Source organism: Lycium ferocissimum, chromosome 4 (assembly GCF_029784015.1).
Source record: "Lycium ferocissimum isolate CSIRO_LF1 chromosome 4, AGI_CSIRO_Lferr_CH_V1, whole genome shotgun sequence".
NCBI classification, from domain to species: domain Eukaryota; kingdom Viridiplantae; phylum Streptophyta; class Magnoliopsida; order Solanales; family Solanaceae; genus Lycium; species Lycium ferocissimum.
The window spans coordinates 11,828,358-11,828,593 of NC_081345.1; positions in this window are offsets into that span (position 1 = coordinate 11,828,358).

Consider the following 236-nt stretch of genomic DNA (forward strand, 5'->3'; position numbering starts at 1 on the left):
GTTTAACAAAAAAATATGCGAATTGATTCAAAATTTAAGAGTGGAAAATGTTGAATTTATTTTCGTATTAGTGATTTTTTAGTTTTTTAAGATAGTAAGTAAGCGTGATTACCTTGACTCAAAATATATAGTCATGCCGTTTTGAAAACCAATTATTCTAAGAAAGATAAATATTAGAGTATTATAAATAACTTTAAATAAAGAGAAGAAAAAATGAAATTTACGAAATTAATTAT